Genomic DNA, 8,173 nt, shown 5'->3' with positions numbered 1-8,173 from the left:
TTTGCTCACTGCTAAAGCACACACACACACACACTGGTACACACGCACACTGGTATGCACACACACTTGCACATAGTCACAAATGACACATCGCAAAGCAATTTCTTTATCTTGGCACCTTTGTGATGCAGTCTGTCCTTGTCTGGCTGCCAACTCAGCGGGAGGAAGATGGAGAGTGCAGTGTGGATATTCTACTATGGATTACTGTTCTTACACCCTCTGATATGATTCTAGCACGCCTCTGACCCTTCTCCCTGGTGACTGAGATTAGTTATTCTTCCCGTATCTAATTCAGACTGGAATAATATGTGTCTAGGTCAGTCTGTATGAGATGCTCACTGCTTATAGCCTATTGGCCAAAGGAAATCTGAAGTAGAAGTCCTTTGTAGCTCGTTGGTAGAGCAAGGTTCTTGTAATGCCAACGTAGTGGGTTCGATTCCCGGGATCAGCTATACATAAAATGTATGCCCGCATGACTAAATCGCTTTGGATAAAAGTGAATGCTAAATGGCATATGTTAAATTGTTATATTATTGAAGACTTTTTCACTCCAGGTTTATTCTGTTCTGAACTAGTATAGCAGAAGAAGCATTGGTGCTTTACAGTATTTTGATCTGACCTGTTTGACCCCCCCCAGCACTTTCCTCAGGCGATATTCTTAAAAGGGGGTGAGTCTACATGGGATATTCTTGAAGGGGAGTGAGTCTACATGGGATATTCTTGAAGGTGAGTGAGTCTACATGGGATATTCTTGAAGATGAGCGAGTCTACAGGGGATATTCTTGAAGGTGAGCGAGTCTACAGGGGATATTCTTAAAGGGGGTGAGTCTACAGGGGATATTCTTAAAGGGGAGTGAGTCTACAGGGGATATTCTTAAAGGGGAGTGAGTCTACAGGGGATATTCTTAAAGGGGAGTGAGTCTACAGGGGATATTCTTAAAGGGGAGTGAGTCTACATGGGATATTCTTAAAGGGGAGTGAGTCTACATGGGATATTCTTAAAGGGGAGTGAGTCTACACGGGATATTCTTAAAGGAGAGCGAGTCTACAGGGGATATTCTTAAAGGGGAGTGAGTCTACAGGGGATATTCTTAAAGGGGAGTGAGTCTACAGGGGATATTCTTAAAGGGGAGTGAGTCTACATGGGATATTCTTAAAGGGGAGTGAGTCTACATGGGATATTCTTAAAGGGGAGTGAGTCTACCCTCCCAGGTGGTGGTAGGTCTGGTGGGGGAGCAGCAACTGTCAAGGAAACCTTGAATATAATATAGACTCCAAACAAAAGACGTGAATGGACAGTCTTTGAATGCCATCAGTGTCATTGTCTCATGGGCGTACATGTTTTGCATTGCAGTTCTGACCCTAAATGCTTTCCCACAACACTACGCTACCTGATATAGTGTCGTCTTTGTTATTGCTGCAATAGCTAGACTAGACTACTCTCTACTTGCAGCTGTTACTGGTTTGCAGGTCCACTATCGTGACAGTGTATTGATGGCGAGTGTACAAAGATGGCTTTATCATTGACGTGTGTGCATGCCATGACAAATGTGTGTGTGTGTCGTGTGTCTACATTCTGTCAGTGGGTTCCGAGTCCCTGTAACCCCTCCATCCCCCTGGCTGTCAGATTAGGCAAATCCATCACTTTATCCCAACCCGGCAGACCCAACGAACCACAACCTTTGCACGCACACACACAGACACACACCTAGGCCCGAATAACACTTTGCAATAGAATTGCAACATGCCCTTGGGAAATAAACATTGAGTACACAACTCTATCGTTTATGTGCTTTGAATCACCGCTGCAGATGCTTGCTTTAGGCATTATCCCTAATATGTTGAGAGACTCACACAACAGTCATGCCAGATCACACCCTCTTATTCAAATGTAAACACTGGCATATGAAACAAAACAGATAGCTGCACTTAGGAAGTATTCTCTCTGTGAGAGCAAATGGACTATTTTACAGCAGAAAAATACATACAGACAGAATTCTGGGTCGTTCCACAAATGGAATGCCCTTTTATAATTTAAGTAAAAATTGTCCACCAATATTGAATTTTAAAAGCCTGTTATATTAAATGAAGTGCTCTATAGACCACATGTAGAATTCAATCAATCAGATTTTTTTATATGAATAAAGACTTGCTATAGTGCCAAAATTCAGCATTTTGACCTGTCCGTCTGTGCTCCCTCTGTGACTTCTAGGAGGATTTTAATCCGCTTTCTCCAAGTAATTTCTGAAGATGACTTGCCCTCAGAACAGCCTCAATTTGTCGCATGGACTCGACAAGGTGTCGAAAGCGCTCCACAGGGATGCTGGCCCATGTTGACGCCAATGATTCCCACAGTTGTGTCAAGTTGGCTCGATGTCCTTTGGGTGGTGGACCATTCTTGATACACACGGGAAACTGTTGAGTGTAAAAAACCCAGCAGCACTGCAGTTCTTGACACAAACCTGTGCACATTGCACTTACTACCATACCTTGTTCAAAGGCACTTACATCTTTTGACTTGCCCATTCACCCCTCAGACTTGCACACATACCCGATCCAAGGCTTAAAAATCTCCTCCCCTTCATCTACGCTGATTGAAGTGGATTTAACAAGCGATATCAATAAGGGATCATAGATTTCACCTGGTCAGTCTATGTCATGGAAAGAGCAGGTGTTCTTAATCTTTTGTACACTCAGTGTACATCTGTTGGCCTTAAAATGAGGGACACTGTTATGTGAACTGAACTCTTATATGTTGAAACTATTCAATTTTAAATATTTACTTCAAAAGAAACGTTGAACATCTGATAGTCAAATCATAGTGTAAAAGCAGGTGAGTTGGTTCTACTCTTTTTGGTTGTTTTCTGGTGTTTTGAGGTGGAAAACTTTTGCACACAAGCTTCCATTCCTCCTGTCACTAGGGGATTTATGGCTGATTTAAGTCCGCAGAGTCTATTGATGCATCGGTGCGTCAATCTAATGAATGTAAAAAAAAAAAACAGGCAGCCCATGCAGAGATATCTGCATGGGCTGCAATTCAATCCACTGCATCCGCTTATGGCGGCCTTCCACATCTGCGGTGGGAGGTGGCCGAGCTACAGTTGTGTTTGTCAGACCATGAGACATCCCAAAAATTGGTATTCTCACAAAAACGGGACGCATCTGAAGTCGTCACCGTCAATGTGCCAACTTCTGTTTGTAGCATCCAAACCCTCATCAAACTACACACAATACCCCATAATAACAAATCAAAAACAGTTTTTTTATTTTGTATTGCAAATTTATAAAAAATAAAAAACTGAAATGACACATTTGCATAAGTATTCAGACCATTTACTCAGTACTTTCTTGAAGCACCTTTGGCAGCGATTACAGCCTCGAGTCTTCTTGGGTATGACGTCACGTTGTTCGTAACTTGTTTTGTACATAATGTTGCTGCTACCGTCTCTTATGACCGAAAAGAGCTTCTGGACATCAGAACTGCGGTTACTCACCTCAGATTAGACTAAGAGTTTTTCTTCAATGAGTCGAATGGGAGGGAGATACTACAGACACCCGACCAGGCCCAGATCCCCGTCATTCGCTGGAAAAGGAAATTTTGCGAAACAAGATCAGGGTGCCTTGTGAGGATCAGGTGACGAGTGGCTAATCTGCCTTTGCCTTCCATCCTGCTAGCTAACGTTCAATCGCTGGAAAATAAATGGGACAAACTGAAAGCACGTATATCCTACGAACGGGACATTAAAAACTGTAATATCTTATGTTCCCCCGAGTTGTGGCTGAACGACAACATAAAGAACATAGAGCTGGCGGGTTAAACACTCTATCGGCAGGATAGAACAAATGCCTCTGGTAAGACACGGTGCGGGGGCCTATGCATATATGTAAACAACAGCTGGTGCATGATATCTAAGGAAGTCTCAAGGTTTTGCTCGCCTGAGGTAGAGTATGTCATGATAATCTGTAGACCACATTATCTACCAAGAGAGAGTTCATCTGTATTTTTCATAGCGGTCTACATACCACCACAGACCAATGCTGGTACTAAAACCACACTCAATGTGCTGTATACCTCCATAAGCTAACAGGAAAACGCTCATCCAGAGGCGGCGCTCCTAGTGGCCGGGGACTTTAATGCAGGGAAACTTAAATCTGTTTTACCTCATTTCTATCAGCATGTTAAATGTGCAACCAGAGGGGGGATAATTCTAGACCACCTTTACTCCACACACAGAGACGTGTACAAAGCTCTCCCTCACCATCCATTTGGCAAATCTGACCATAATTCTATCCTCCTGATTCCTGCTTACAAGCTAAAATTAAAGCAGGAAGCACCAGTGACTGTCTATAAAAAAGTGGTCAGATGAAGGAAATGCTAAACTGCAGGACAGTTTTGCTAGCACAGAATGGAATATATTCCGGGATTCTTTCCGATGGCATTGAGGAGTACACCACATCAGTCACTGGCTTTATCAATAAGTGCATCGACAACATCGTCCCCACAGTGACTGTATGTACATACCCCAACAAGAATACAGGCAATTTTCGCAATGAGCTAAAGGGTAGAGCTACCGCTTTCAAGGAGCGGGACTCTAACCCAGAAGCTTATAAGAAATCCCGGTATGCCCTCCGACGAACCATCAAGCAGGCAAAGCGTCAATACGGGACTAAGATCGAATCGTACTACACCTGCTCCGACGCTCATCGGATGTGGGAGGGCTTGCAAACTATTACAGACTACAAAGGGAAGCACAGCTGAGAGCTACCCAGTGACACGAGCCTACCAGATGAGCTAAATAACTTCTATGCTCGTTTCAAGGCAAGTAACACTGAACCATGCATGAGAGAATCAGCTGTTCCGGACGACTGTGTGATCATGCTCTCCGCAGCTGATGTGAGTAAGACCTTTAAACAGGTCAACATTCACAAGGCCGCAGGGCCAGATGGATTACAAGGATGTGTACTCCGAGCATGCGCTGACCAACTGGCAAGTGTCTTCACTGACATTTTCAACCTCTCCTTGTCTAAGTCTGTAATACCAACATGTTTCAAGCAGACCACCATAGTCCCTGTGCCGAAGAACACTAAGGTAACCTGCCTAAATGATTACCGCCCCGTGGCACTCACGTCGGTAGCCATGAAGTGCTTGAAAGGCTGGTATTGGCTCACATCAACAGCATCCTCCCGGACACCCTAGATCCACTCCAATTTGCATACCGCCCCAACAGATCCACAGATGACGCAATCTCAATCGCAGTCCACACCGCCCTTTCTCACCTGGACAAAAGGAACACCTATGTGAGAATGCTGTTCATCGACTACAGCTCAGCGTTCAACACCATTGTGCCCACGAAGCTCATCACTAAGCTAAGGACTCTGGGACTAAACACCTCCCTCTGCAACTGAATCCTGGACTTCCTGATGGGCCGACCCCAGGTGGTAAGAGTAGGCAACAATACATCTGCCACGCTGATTCTTAACACTGGGGCCCCTCAGGGGTGTGTACTTAGTCCCCTCCTGTAGTCCCTGTTCACCCACGACTGCGTGGTCAAACACGTCTCCAACACCATCATTCAATTTTCTGACGACACAACAGTGGTAGGCCTGATCACCGACAATGATGAGACGGCCTATAGGGAGGAGGTCAGAGAACTGGCAGTGTGGTGCCAGGACAACAACCTCTCCCTCAATGTGAGCAAGACAAAGGAGCTGATCGTGGACTACAGGAAAAGGCGGGCCGAACAGGCCCCCATTAACATCGATGGGGCTGTAGTGGAGCGGGTCGAGAGTTTTTCAAGTTCCTTGGTGTCCACATCTCCAACGAACTATCATGGTCCAAACATACCAAGACAGTCGTGAAGAGGGCACGACAAAACCTTTTCCCCCTCAGGAGACTGAAAAGATTTGGCATGGGCCCCGAGATCCTCAAAAGGTTCTACAGCTGCACCATCGAGATCATCCTGACCGGTTGCATCACCGCCTGGTATGGCAACTGCTCGGCATCTGACCGTAAGGCGCTACAGAGGGTAGTGCAAACGGCCCAGTACATCACTGGGGCCAAGATTCCTGCCATCCAGTACCTATATAATAAGCGGTGTCAAAGGAAATCGGCACCGGACATTGACCCCCCCCCCCCCCCCTCTGTACACTGCTGCTACTTGCTGTTTGTTTGTTACCTATGAATAGTCACTTCGCCCCCACCTCCATGTACAGATTACCGGTACCCCTGCACACTGACTCGGTACTTGTGCCCCCTGTATATAGCCTCGTTATTGTTATTCTTATTTTGCTACTTTTTATTTTAGCCTACTTGGTAAATATTTTTTGTTCTACTTGAACTGCACTGTTGGTTGAGGGCTTGTAAGTAAGCATTTCACGGTAAAGTCTACACTTGTTGTATTCGGCGCATGTGGCAAATAAAATTTGATTTGATTTGAGTGTCATAGCAAAAGGTTTGAATGCTTATGTAAATAAGGTATTTCTGTAAATTTGCTAAAATGTCTAAAAACCTGTTTTCACTTTGTCATTATGGGGTATTGTGTGTAGATTGATGAGGATTTGTATTTATATTATCCATTTTAGGGGTCTGAATACTTTCCGAATGCACTGTATGTATTAAAAAAAACTATATTTCCTGTGTTTTCTTTTATGTCCTAGATATAGGACAGACACTTCAAAACCGTATTCCTTATAATTTATTAAGATGAAATCGGCAACCCTGTTACGGTCAACCGTGTTACTTTATTTGACACTTAATTACCCTTGAGATTGGAAAACTTATTTTTATGTAGTTGAACATGTTCTTTATGACATAATGTTAAAATTAGGTTTAAAAAAAAAGTGAAATACAAATGTTGCCGAATTGGTAGAAGGATCCTTCTGTCTCATAATGATTCCGTATCGTAGAATATAAAAGATGTGTTAAGCGAGACAGAGGAGGTGACTGACAATCCCATCCCTACACTGAGAAAAAAAAATGTAGGTAAGGTAGGGGCCGTGCTGTGAATGAGGGGGCTTGTTGACAGATGGAGCTGATAGTCTGCATTAGGAGGAGGGTCTCATGGGACCAGAGGGACGAGGTAGTGCACATCAGACAGGATCAGTTGTTTTTAAGGAAGAAATAAAGATGAATAGAATGGTTACTGGCCAGTAACATACAGTTGGTCTTGGTACAGCTACTTCATGAGCACCTGGCAAATCAAAGCACCTGGGATAGGAACGTTTTAAAGGAGCCTTTTGAGTGAGAGCCTAAGCATGGAGATACTACAGACATTGTAGAGCAATACTGCAGCATTCAAAGGAAATTGCTCTCAAAGTGGGTACTGCTTTTCAAAAATGGCATTTGTCCCAACAGGAAAGAAACTGCAGACTGCAAAGTGAATGCATGTGAATCACACATTTAATTTACAAATCTCATAGATAAAAAAAAGCATCCTCTTTACACCTTGACAGCAGTTGTTTTCAGTTTCTCTCTTTCAGTACAACAAATGTTCCCATTTTGAGGTTCACTAACTTGCTGAGCTGGAGCAGTTGAAAGGAAGACTGAAAGACACAAACGTTGGTCTAGAAAGAGGTGATACCTCTACCTGTCATTTGCTGCTGAGTCACTCCCGGTCGTCTCCTGTCTCAATGGGCCTTTTGTTGCTGCCTGCTGTTGGAGCTGCTGGAAATGGCTGGCCTGAGCTCGCTGGTGAGGTGCGGCAGGGTGTGTGTAGCACAGGAGGTTGGTGGCACCTTAATTGGGGAGGGCGGGCTCGTGGTAATGGCTGGAGCGGCATTAGTGGAATGGTATCAAACACATTGTTTCCATTGTGTTTGATGCCATTCCATTTACTCCGTTCCAGCCATTATTATGAGCCGTCCTCCCCTCAGCAGCCTCCACTGGTATAGGTAGGGGTGTGGGATGTGTGTATGTCTCACACACTAATGATGAGGTGTTTTTGAAAGAGGAGGTGTAGGCTGGAACTATGTGGGAGTGCTGAAGGTACATGTCTGTACACGTGGGTGACACTGTGTTCTGGATGTCAAGGTGACTTTGGTAGAAGTCTGGTGATTATGTCTGGGAGCATATGAGCTGAGAGTTGCCCGCTATAAAACTGAGAGAGGATTCAAACACATTCCATAAGCAAACAATGTGATGTCTATGAAGAGACCGTTGTGAGTGAAAGAATGA

The sequence above is a fragment of the Salmo trutta genome, chromosome 27, assembly GCF_901001165.1.
Source record: "Salmo trutta chromosome 27, fSalTru1.1, whole genome shotgun sequence".
Taxonomy (NCBI): domain Eukaryota; kingdom Metazoa; phylum Chordata; class Actinopteri; order Salmoniformes; family Salmonidae; genus Salmo; species Salmo trutta.
Note: the sequence above shows the minus strand (reverse complement) of the source record.